The following is a 10,810-nucleotide window of genomic DNA, read 5'->3' on the forward strand; positions in this document are numbered from 1 at the left end:
TGCCTCAGAAAAAATGGAGTATGAAACAGACTCCTACCACTTCCTAGGACCAATTATTCACAGCTCTTTCCGATACATTGGTAGTTTGAAAAGCGGTCATTGGAGTATTTATACCATGGAAATTGACAAGTGCCACAAATCAGTGCAGGCATGCATTCATTCATTCATTTATTTTTCACGGAGTTTATTTTTAAATATTTACCAGCATACTACTGCTTAGAAAATGAAGAGTCAGAATTCACTGCCAGTATTTAAGGTGATACAGGCTCTCCCACATACCCCAAAACCCATCACATAGATGTGCTGAAAAGAACGACAGAAATCCAAGTGGCTAATTGTTTTTACTTAAAAATAATAAGAATTACCTATGCTTTTAATTATTACCCTAGCCTAGTTTTAAAACAGGTATGCTTAAAATCTCTTGATTTATTTAATTATTCATTCTCTTATTTATTTTTTGTTTATTTATTCATTCATTCATTCATTTATTCATTCCTGTATTTCTGTGTTTCTGTTACCTGGCAGGTCAGCTCCTTAACAAAACCAAATGAGTTAACAAATTTGTTTCTACAAATTAGATTTTAGTGTAAGAAAATTTCCAAATACACAATGTTTATATATGCATATATACATTAAATTGTTTTAAATGGGAAATATTAAATACACAGGTTTTACATTGTTTTTAAAGCTTAAATACCACGAATGTTTCTCATAGCATTAAATACTCTTAAAAACATCATTTTAAAAAACAAGCCCATAAATTTTCTTTTACTTTCTCTTTTTATATGATTAAATATGATTTTTATTTTTTATTTAAAATATTCATGAGGAAGAAATTAGGGGTCTTCATCACCACCTAGAAACTGAGAGGCTGTCTCCTGGGCTCAGTAAGTTACCTGAATAAAACAAAACTTGCAACTTTTAGGTTGTTTGCACATAAAACATCAATTGATAAGTTTCTTTCGTCTTTGATTCCATATTGCTGGAGAATGTTTGACCAAGTTTCATGCTAATTTATCCTTAGCTGCAAGTATTACAGACAACTTCATACCTTGCCTAATGAAAGGATAACTCTTTTACAATACAATCAGAACTCAACAGTGATTCAGAAGCAATACCTTACCCTTAATACCATCAGCTTCAAGCCATCAACATGAAAATCCTTGATAAGTTTGAGAAGATGTCGCTAGGAATCAATTAATTGATGTGCCTAGTGCCTAAGAGTTTCAAAATTCGACTTCACTTTAGTTCCTTGCACCACTGATTGATTTTTGAAAATCCATGTTTATTTTTCCTCTGTCCAAAGTGTTTTATGGAATGACACTGACTCTTCAAGACTGTTATGTAGAGTCTTCTTTTTTCACCTTGAAGGATACTCACCCATTCCCTCCCCACCTTTCTGCCTTAAATTCTTAAAAAGCATTGCTTTGTCACAGATTCATACGCAGATGCTCTTGTTGTTTGGAGATCATGGGAAGAGCTTGATTTTGTATGGCCAGGAGTTTGGAGCTCAGAATGGAAATGGCGCTGAAGTTTCCCCAGTCATGGTCACATCCACCTGGTCTATTCCTGACACTTGTTTCCACCATATATGGCACAGGTGTCTGAAGATTTGCCATGCTGGCTGAAGCAACTCTTCCCTGGAAATGTCCAGGAGAAAATTTGACCTGGCTGACAGGTGTTCATGGGCTGCCAATACATCTTCAATTTGCCCAGAGTTTTGGTTCAAAGGAAAATTTTCTTTCACATTTTCAAGTACAGTTGGAGTCACATATGCAGAACCCAAAAAGACCTGGTTGGCAATTTTGCTGAGAGCTGAGTCATCTGAGCTGTCAACAGGTAGATAGATGTTTGATGTGTAAACTTCGAATCAAACAGACTCACATCCTCTTTAGATTGCAAAAGAGGTTTAAAGAGGGGGCTCTCCCTTCCCAGTTAGCAGTTCTTCCAAGTTAATATATCTGAAGAATGGATGAGCTGGAACTTCTCCAATGTCCCCAGGACCAGCTCCAAGATGAGAAGCAGCATTTCTTTTCAGCAACTTTTTAAGCAGATCGCTGGCTTCTTCTGTGAGGTAGGGAGGCAAATTGAGTTTACACTTGAGGATTTCATCAATTGTTTTCTTTCTCTTCTCCCCAATGAAGAGTGGACTCCAGTCAACATGTCCTGTATCAAAGCTCCCCAGCTACACTAATCCCCAGCACTACTGTGGCCACTTTTCATCAAGATTTCAGGGTCCATGTATTCTATTGTTTCACAAAATGTGTGTGTGACTGTTGCATCATGAATAGATTCTTTGAATAGTCCAAAATCTGTTAGTTTCCATGAACTTGGTGATTAAGCATGACTTTCTCCGACATCAGGTATATGTAGATAATCCCCCTTTGATGTAAATGTCCCAAAGCCATGGAGATTTCTGCCAGTAAAAGCGGGTTGTGTCTTCCATAAATATTTCCTCTCTTTCTAACTGCATAAGTAATTCTCCTCTGCTGAGATACTCAAGGATGAAGTAGAATTTTCCATCGGTCTGAAAAGCATAAATTAAATCCACAAGGAAAGATACTTTACTTTCTCCAGAATATTCCATCCTACTTTTTATATGAGTTGTGTCTTTAGCACTTTTTACTATCATTGTCTTTTTAAGCACCTTCATGGCAAATATTTTCTGAGTTTTTGCTCTGTTACTTTTCTTACTTGTAAAATCTCTCCACAGACCCCTTTACCAAGTACCCAAAGTAGCTTGAAACATTCTAGCCTGACTTTTTCTGGCCCTCTGTTCACAGTAGTTTCTGAGATTTCAAGTTTTTCACAATGCTCCATGCCAAGGGCATAAGGTCCAACTCCCCCTGGGTCCATGCTTTCATTTAACCGACTGCTCTCCTCCAGCTCATCCTCAGAGCCTGTATCCTCTGGCTGGTCCAGACTATTTCAAACACTCCTGCTATGTCCTCAGCTTCCCTGTCTCAGAAATCTGGTGCTGGATAAAAGCCATCTTGCCTCCTTTATCGCCTCAAGGGCCTGGACCCTCCATTGCTACAGCCATCTCCAGCTGCTTGGGCTATCTATCTATCTATCATCTATCTATATATCTATCTATCATCTATCTGTTGTCTAAGAGGAGGTTAAGTTAATGCAGAGACTAGGCAGCAAAACAGGCTCAGTCCATGATCCCTATCTGAAATGACTAAATGGCAACATACTTTCTGAATAGAAAACAACACAGAAATAGAAGTTTGCAGTTGAATATTTTGTCTCTCTAGGGGAGATAGGAGGAAGGTGAAAAGTAAGACATTTAGCAAGCAATCCTACAATTTGAACACTCAATGCTACCTGAAGCTTACTTCCTCTGCCCCAGAAATCCATGCTTCTCTAGATTCTCTAGATAGATGTCAAGAATTTGTCAAACTGTTGTTCAAATTAAAAACAAACAAAAAATGACTACAGATCAGACATTTTCAGAGCACGCATTTTGTCATTTACCTAAAATCTCTAAAGTAAAGAATATGAGTGTGTTTAATCGCAAAAAATAAGCAGAAGCAAAAAATAATCACTGCCAATTTTAAGAAATGTAAACTTTTTAAGCAAAATTCTCCTGTTTGGATACTTACTTCATATGAAAGTTTTAACTACTTTAAAAATTCTTTATGCAAGTATCTTTAACATACATCTTTATAATTCCTCTATTTCTTTAAGTAAGATTATTTAAAGTAGAGAAGCAAGGTAACATGATATTTATGTGTGTGACCTGTTGAGACAGGCACCATAGTTTTGAAATCTGGTCCCAAGACTTATCAGCTGTGTCCCTGAGTTTATCTCACCCCACAGTGCTGCAGTTTTCCTATCTGTAAAAGAGATTAAAAATGATTTGTACTCCATAGGCTTGACGCAGGTTACTATATATAAAATATACATAGTACTTTCACCATAGTATTACTCAATATCTATGGGCTATAATACTAAGTAAAAAACACATTTTAATATTTTGATATATATTACCAAATCATCTTCTAGAAGTGAGGCATGTTATCATTCTTTGCTTCATCGACTGAGATGTGAAAGACCAATTTTCCAACATTCTTAACATCTCTTATATACTAATTTTTATTCTTCTTTGACTTATGGTATGAAATGTTATTGTGTTCAAATATGCAATTCTTGATTCGTAGTAAGTTTCTTTTCATAATTTCTTCTTTATATTTTTTCTCTTTCTGCTTTTTATCCATTTAGGGGTCATTTATATGTGTTTTAAAAATCATTCTGCAAAAGCTTTTTAAATTAGTAGTCATATATAAGCATTCATAAAGTAAATGACAAATATTTTAAAAGCATTTTATTCTACAATTTTTTTTCTAATGCTTTATTTTGGTTGTGTAGCTTATACTATATATTTTTTTCTTTGTGATCTCTCTTTTCCTCTGTGATATCACTTTTATGCTTTGATATAATCTGACCTCAAAATCAAAAATATATACTCATGTCTAGTTTATAGCTTCATTTTTTGCAATTAATTACTTTAATCTTCTGGTATTTACGCTATAATATAACATGAGACTCGAGTATACTTTGATTGTTTTCTAAGTTGTTAACCTATTATCACAAGCCCTCCGACATTTTATGTAATCATTATCATTTGTTTCTATCTTATCTTGACTGTACCATTAAGTTGTTTATCAATTCAATCTGTCAGTTGTCGAGGCAAAATAGAATTTTTTTTCATTTTTGAAGCTTTACATAATATAAATTGATAACTATAGGGGAATAATTTTTTCCTTTCCACTTACTTTCATATTCCCTCCCTTGTAACAAGAGTGTGAGGTTGTGTCCTAATCTTGTCCACTCTCTGATCTAAAGTAAAGTCTTCTGGAGGATTTCTTATTAAAAAGAAAGAAAAAAAAAGTGATGAGCAGACAGAAAGCCACCTTTTTATATCCCGGATTGGACCTGGTCACATAAGTATGTGATGCTGGATCTATAGGACCACCTTCTTGTGAATAAGAGAACAGTATGAAGATGACCTAGAATCCAGGCATGGCTGAGAAGCTGAGTTATATAACCCTTGAACCACTTGCTCCAGACATCTTTTAATACTGAATAATTAAAATCAATAATAATATATCCTGCTTCTAAAACATTCTAGCTGATATATTTTCTCTAGCCCTATCACTGAATCAACATGTCTTTATTAAATCAGTTGCCGATTTGATTTTCTTTTCCCAGTTCCTACCAAGTAAAAACCAAAGTCCTAAGGGTCAACACTCAAAATTCCTTAGAATCTCTCCTCTATTTTTCTTTCAGCCTCATCTCTGGCTATTTATCAGTGGAGCTACATATTCAGATTCCCTTCCTTTCCTCAAGATTACAGCCTTATACGCTGTTGAATCAATCCTAGCTAGAACATCTTTCCTACTCATGCCTTTTTACTGAAATTCTTTCTTGTCTTCAAGAACAGTCATGAATTCCAATGGAGTTATGAACATGCTTTCTCTTATCACAACTGAAATATGAAGGCTCTTTACCCTGAACACCAACAACTGTTGGCTTATATCATTTGAAAATTGGTAATTTTCCATATGAGAATTGAAACCACTTACAGACCCACAGCTTGTTGTGTACACTAACATAAATTTAATATTCTATAGCCTGCAATTAACATGAATTTAATACTCCAGAAAATTTTTACCCAGGGAGATGAAGTTATAATAACTTCATTCATTGTTTTAGGAACTTACCGAATACCTGGTTATCTGAACAATAGAGTAGTCTACTTACCCATAGCTCCTTCTCAGAATAATAAAGCTCGATTTAGCTGAACAAACAAATCTTTACTCTTCAAGACTCACTTCAAACCCTTCTCTCACTGTGCCCACCAGTCCTAAACTATTACAGCACAAACTTTGTCCAGTCCCAAACAGGTCCCCTGTGATGGAAATTTGGGGAAATAGAATCAAAAACAAAGTTTCCCAACCCAGAAATTCTTTCCACAAAGGTAGCAGAGAAAAAGAACACTTTCATTATTGAATAAACATTAATTAAACCAGAGTGTGACGTGCATTACAAGCAATCTGCTAAGATATTTCAAAAACAAAAATAAATCTCACTCTTTTACACAGTCATGCAGATACGACCCGTTACATGTTTTCGAGGTAAGTGATAACTAGTCCTCAAGTCAGAGGACTTAACAGCACCATTTATCACACATAGTTCATCTTAACTTTACCTTATTATGGGGCTGTCGGTCTGTGTGAGTTAATTGGCATTATCCAGAGGAAAAACAAACTTCACGTATCTTTATGATAATAGGAAGTAGTTTTGCACCTTGGAGCAAAGTGCCCACAGAAATAGGCTCCTACCCTCCCACAGAGACTGGGAGTAAGGGGTGCTATCTCTCTTGATGATTACATTTCAAAGAAATAGTCTCTAAGTCCTTGAGAAAGACATTCCTAAGTCATAAACTAATAAAATACCAATCTAGCTTTCAAAGGATTTATATACATTTCAAAGAGAGGAGAAAGCACTTAAAATTGCAAATTTTCTAAAGTAAATGCTCAAAGAAAAAGGAGAAAACTGATATCTCCAAATCTTTCTGAATATATTGCCATTGATGTCTCCCTTCTGAGACCCTACTAAGACTCAACACAGGGGCTCCTCCTACTGAAGTAATAAACTTGGCTTTACTTTATCCACAAGTTAGCATGGTGATGGCATTTTCGGGGACCTGGCAAGTGACACCCACTATCTTATACTAATTTTTTTTTTTTTTTTTTTTTTTTTTTTTTTTTTTTTTGCGGTACGCGGGCCTCTCACTGTCGTGGTCTCTCCCGTTGCAGAGCCTGTGCTCCGGACGCGCAGGCTCAGTGGCCATGGCTCTCGGGCCCAGCCACTCCGCGGCATGTGGGATCTTCCCGGACCGGGGCACGAACCCGTGTCCCCTACATCAGCAGGCGGACTCTCAACCACTGCTCCACCAGGGAAGCCCTTATACTAATATTTGAATCTTCTACATATCTTCTACTAGACTATAAGCTACCAGAAAGTAAAAAATATTTCCTATGTAAGTTAATATTTTCTTTTTCTTTTCTCTGTGGCTAGTATAAAGCCCTATAGTCATTTGAATATTCAATGAAAGAGCAGATTTTCTTTCATGGTCTCTACAATATCTTGTCCATGTTTTGTGATGTAAGTAGGACAAAATTAACTGGTTCTTCCCTGCAGACAATTTATATAATTCCCTCTTACTCTGAACAGAATTTTATCACAAATACAAATGTAAGAATAACATCTGTCCTCTAACGTAAACAGAAAAATGACTGAAACAATCAATTACAAAATGCCTGCTATAAAAAATTAGCATTATTTTATCATATCAATGGTAAAATATATGCAAATAGCACTATTTAACCAGACAGAAATTACTAGGTTTCCTAATGGATTTTTACAATTACTTCTTATTCATTGACGTATCCCTTCTAGTTCTGATCCTCATGATTTTTCTCTGGTTCTCCATTTTTTTTTTAAAGAATATGCTTTTTAAAAAGCACTTCAGAGATGCATAAATGAGATGCTTTCTGAAAATGACCTCCCCAAAGAGATCTGCTTTGAGAGAAATTTTAAGCCCTTTCATTTCTAATTAACCCCCTACCCAGGGATTGTACAGTTTCTCAATCATCATAAAAGCCACAGATTTATTTCCTTTAAACATTCTATAGAGCAATGGCTCCTGCTGTGACTAGACAAAGGCAAAATGCCAATACAATGTTAGCCATGACCTTTTATTCTCTACCAGAGTCATTAGACAGTAGCTACTTCAGGATCACAGATGAAACAGCAACACTCAAAATGGTAATAAAAAAGTTCTGTTCTAATTAGGGAGAAAAAAACTGATACTGCAGTTTCTTACTTGATACTTTCATTTAACTTACAGGAAGCCTGCTGAAAATGCTGAAAAACATACTGAGGATTTTATTTGACCTATACATTGCAATTACCAAATATCTGCCTAGATAGGCAAATAAAGTGAGCTAATAAAGAGCTTGCATTCAATGAAAATACCATCCTCAAGTGGAGTAAGACATTTACATAATTCTAAAAACACTTGGGAGAGTTAATCACATTTCTTTTCTACGTGTTTCTTTTCTTTTCTGAGTCATGTCAGTTTTTGTAATTCTAGAATTTAGCTTTCTTTTCCTTTCAACCATAGACACCTTTTCTCCAACTTAGATAACTACTCTCAGAGGAATTAATTATGGATGCTATTCTTCCCAGATTTAAATAAATAAGAAGGAATTGGTAAACATAATATGCTATCCCATATTATAGTCTTAAAGATAAATGCATAAATTAAGACTCAAATATAAATATTTGAAAGGAACATACACTCTTTTTGAGCTAGTATGTAACAGGGGCATCTAAGCTTGTCTGAGACTTCAGAGAAGGTCTCATAGAAAAAATGATTTAAGTCTTGAGAAATTACATAGAAAAAATGATTTAAGTCTTGAGAAATTAAGATTCAGGTGACATTTCTGGGCAAAGAGGGGTGGAGGAATAGTGTTCCAGCACTTGGGAGCTCTGTGATGTGTAAAAAGTTCAAGGAACCAAAATAAGATCAGAGGGACTGGATGTAGATTTGTGGTGTGGATTTCATCTGGAGAGTGATCCAAGAAAACATTTAAAAGAACTTTGAGGTTATATGGAGCCTATAATATATCCTACAACCAAGGATAAACTTTAAAGGGTCTAAAAATAGCACTTGAAAAGTATGGAAGTATCTGACATATGTTTTAATGAGGTTATAACTTAAAAATTTACAAGCATCCAGACACTAAATAGAAATAATAATACTTGGAGTTCCATATACTTCCTTCCAGGCCAAAGGGAAGAGGAGCAAACAGGTGTTAGGGAGATGCAGAGAGGAATTCTCTTAGTCACATGGCTAATTTTCCAGAAACATATCTGTTTTGAGCCAGGGGCAGGCATCTGTAGGAGGTCTTCTGAAAACTTTAATGTCATTTTGTCTGTTGGGCTATTATGGAATGCAAATCTTAAATTATAGTACTAAGTCAATTAAACCAATTAGGTTATATTTTCAATTTTCAATGTCTAGATAAACATTCTAAAAATTACTTGTAATGAATAATTATGTAAATATGATATTTAATGTTCAAGTAGTAAGATTGGTTTTCAAATGTGGCTTGCTAATAAGCTGATCTCATTTACAGTGTACAGAGAAATAAAATATGAATGGCTTATTTTTTTGTAAAGTAACATCTTAAAGGGACTGATGCCACTCGGGACTAAAATATAAAATAAATAAATCGAATCAATAAGTCACTGGATTACTGGATTGAACCACATTGTCAAATCCTTTAGTATCTGCTAATGTTAAAACTCTTCTTTATGACAATAAATAAAATTCCACTTTTTTGGAAGATGAGTTCAATCACCTAGTAACACAGGGAGTTCATAGGTTAAATAAAAACAGACATATATTTCACTATTGCAGACCACCTACCATCCATCAAAGATTTTTAAAAAATGAATTAAACTGAAAATCATCATTTTTCAGAAAGGGAACAAGAAAAATTGCTACAAGACTCACCTGTCATTTTGAAATAAACTCATGTCTCCTAAACGTTGCCTCTGATGACATTAAGATTGAAAGAAATGTCGCTGAAGGCTCTCCCCTCTGAACCACAGGGCATTAGATCACATAGTTCAGATAACCTTTCTCAGTAACTGACAGTGCTATTCTCTTACTGAGTAAGATACTATTACTACTATTGTTATACATATATTACATGTGTTTGGCAGTAAAAATCCAGTTAAACAATAGAGATAACTGAAATGATGCATTGTGCCATTTTATTACTTTTTTCTACATTCAGATTAATATTGTGATCAGTTCCTAAGGATTTGAAATCAGAGTCAATGAAAGCTTAAAAGATTTTACGTTAACAAATTAAGATTTAAATATCTTCCAACAAATCATAATATGAAATTGAGAACCTGGAAAATATACTTGCTTTTCTAGATCCTATCTTGTGCAATTAGGAGCACTCTGAGAGGAAAACATTCTAAACATATACACAAGCCATAAGACAACAGAAGCTAGAAACATGTGACCATAACATAGGCTGGCTGTGTTAATTCACTGTGCCATTCATAAAGCCCCAGAGATAGTGAATCTTAACAATTTGCTCAGAGTTTTAGTCCATTTCTTACTATTCCTCATCATGCAGTTTTTATGTAATCAGAATTACCTCTTTATTCTTTCTCAAACAAGCCAACTTTATTCTTGTTTCCCCACCTTTGCAATTGCACTTACCTTTACTTCAAAAATATTTTGCTTCATCCTTTCGTTATCCAGATGCCAAATCTCCACAATATGGCAAAATCCCACCTGTAAATATAAAGATTTTCCTGATTACTTTTCTTTATTGCAATAGGAAACATTCATTTTTACTACAGAAAAATTAACTCTATGGGTTGGCAGAATGTAGGTTATAGGTCAGTTTTGGGTTAATTGAGCTCTGCTGAGTTTGGCTGGACTTGACTGGACTCAGATTAGCTCCATGCATCATCTAGTTCCAGAACACACTGTGAAGGATTAACCAACATCTGGGATATGTTGTTCTTAAGGAAGAGTTTGAAATATATTACATAGATGTACCTAAAGATTCAGTGTGAACTGTTGTCTTGTGTAATGTCTACTCTCATTTCGTTGTCTAAAACAAATCACTTACACATGCCTTACATTGGAGGAGGAAATTATACTCCACTTTCTGGGAGATAGGACTATGTAATACCCTTAGAA

The 10,810-nt window shown here is 34.9% G+C and overlaps 1 pseudogene across 1 annotated transcript; it reads right to left on the reverse strand.

The window, feature by feature from the left end:
• Window positions 1-1,430: 1,430 nt before the first annotated feature.
• LOC309961978 (ribosomal protein S6 kinase beta-1-like) lies at window positions 1,431-2,996 on the reverse strand (annotated as a pseudogene). The gene has a single exon. The product of its transcript is annotated as a ribosomal protein S6 kinase beta-1-like (transcript).
• Window positions 2,997-10,810: the final 7,814 nt, after the last annotated feature.

The sequence above is a fragment of the Leucopleurus acutus genome (assembly GCF_964270905.1).
Source record: "Leucopleurus acutus genome assembly, chromosome: 5".
Classification (NCBI taxonomy): domain Eukaryota; kingdom Metazoa; phylum Chordata; class Mammalia; order Artiodactyla; family Delphinidae; genus Leucopleurus; species Leucopleurus acutus.